Genomic DNA, 2,432 nt, shown 5'->3' with positions numbered 1-2,432 from the left:
AAGGTTCCATATTAAACAAAAAAGTTAAATCAAAAAAGTATAAAAAGTTAATCGGATTCGTAAAAAAACCCCACAAAATTCAAAGCCAGCATGTGAATTAAAAAATGATCAAGTTTAATCCCCTACAAATAGATGCAATGTCAATCATCAAAAAGGAGTATTGGAGCTCTGGGAAGATTATCCTTCAAGGCCTTACAGGTAGCTGCCTGTATGTTCCACTATGATGTTCCATGGGGGAAAAAAGTTAAATCAAAAAATTATTAAAAGTTAAACAGATTCATAAAAAAATCCCACAAAATTCAAAGCCAGCATGTGAATTAAAAAAACCCAAACAATTACATGAAATGAAAGGCCTAAATAGTTATTTCAAATTAATAACTTCCTCACTGAAACAAAATGTGCCACTTAAAAACCACTTGTTACACGACACAAAGGCCTGCAAAAACAAACAAGTAATTTATTTTTTACTGAAAATTATAATCCTTTGAATTTCGTTCGGAAAAGAAAATCGAGATTTTGAAAAAGCACGTATATATCAAGTTGTACAAATGACATACGATATGCCTAACCTATACTATACGCTATTAATACCTCTTGGTTTAGCTTCACAGGTCACGGTTTCAAAAAGCTAAGCACGTTTAGTGACGTTCAAAACGATAAGCGTTTAGCAACAGTATTTACTGTACGCATCATAAAACAGCGCTCCACACAGCTCCACAACAAAACTAAAAGCCCCATTTCTGCCCAATGTAGTTACAGAATATCTTCACTATATAAGCACTGACATTAAGATCACCTATAAATATAATCTCTGAAACTAATGATTGAGTCATTGTTGGGTCCGAGTTGGTCGTGCTTGGGTCCGAGTTGGTAGTAGGTCCGAGTTGGTCGTGGGTCCGAGTTGGTAGTGGGTCCGAGTTGGTAGTGGTTCCGAGTTGGTAGTGGGTCCGAGTTGGTAGTGGGTCCGAGTTGGCGTGGGTCCGAGTTGGCATGGGTCCGACTTGGCATGGGTCCGACTTGGTTTGGGTCCGAGTTGACCTGATACCAGAACGACAATACCTTTGACATCCTAATTTCACTCTTGGAGGAACCAATCTCATCAATGAAGTTGTAAGTCTCACATATCAGACAAATTTTGACGGAACATTTTCCTCAAGGCAGTGAGTTCCTTTGAACTCACTGACCCATACCTACGGGATTCTTTTGAATCCAGCGGCTGATGATTTTATTTAAGCCATCATTTCTCTCATCTGTGTCTCGAGCACCTCATCAGAGAGTTTGTATTTTTCCTGAGTTTCTAGAATTGGGAGCATTTATTATCTGGGGTCTTTGGCAGTTTATTTGGTCTGCACCCCTAGCCTTCCCTTTTTTATACTACATGGGGCGAAGTGGGGATGGGGCGAAGTGGGGATGGGGCGAAGCGGGGATGGGGCGAAGTGGGGATGGGGCGAAGCGGAGATGGGGCGATGTGGGGATGGGGCGAAGTGGGGATGGGGCGAAGTGGTTAGGGGCGAAGTGACATGGGGCGACGTGGAAATGGGGCGAAGCGTCCGACACCCGTTGCACCCGTAACCTACCGTTAATTGAGAAGGGCGCCCTCAGAACGTAAGATTTCCACGTCCAACTAGAGAGGGCGCCTGTCAACTTGGTCGATTCGTAAACAAAAGTATATTTGCAGTTGCAGGTGAAACTAATCGAGATCAGTAACTCCAGATATGAAAGTTCAGCAAGAAAGGGAACGTTTTTGGAGAGACGTTGCAACTTGACGCCACATTTTCTTCATATATCATCTCAATAAAGGTCAGTCATTGCAAAAGTGTTTAAAAGACATGAATCTATCTGGGACTGAGAATCATTTCCAATTTGGTGAACAAATAGGGCCTAAAACTAGGCCTACCTGAATACTTTGAAAATCCGAAGTGGCTATCGTTACGGCAGCCGTTGTTTAGCGCCCTCTACGATACTTTATTGATACGCACGCAGATATTTAATTATCTGTTTTCCCACGTTTTAGCGAGCAGTGCGACAGCTCAGTCGACTAGTAGCTCTACTGAGTGGAGCGTTAAATTACGGGTACCCCTACATACAAACGCTCCACCGATTTGGCTTACTTTGGTGACGGCATCACAGTAGCATAGTCACAAACCCACGGCTGAAGCGTACACGTTCTAAATTAAAAACAAATTAATGACGTCAGATACCCACATGAAACTTGTATCAAAGAACTACTAATTCCTTCCTCCATGCTAATAGGCCTACTGACAAATGAAAATCCCATTGTTATTAAAATACATTTCAGCCGTCTCCACCTTGCGTGTTTAAAGCCCATACTGTCGTACGGCGCGGATCGGAGCACGTATTATTATTACACAGTCGTTGATAAAGCTCGACTTGTTTTTCTTCGATCAAGCAACGACGGTGACGTCACGTCA

Source organism: Patiria miniata, unplaced genomic scaffold, assembly GCF_015706575.1.
Source record: "Patiria miniata isolate m_02_andy unplaced genomic scaffold, ASM1570657v1 HiC_scaffold_25, whole genome shotgun sequence".
In the NCBI taxonomy this organism is placed as follows: Eukaryota; Metazoa; Echinodermata; class Asteroidea; order Valvatida; family Asterinidae; genus Patiria; species Patiria miniata.
The sequence above is the reverse complement of the archived record's forward strand: the minus strand, read 5'-3'. Positions refer to the sequence as shown.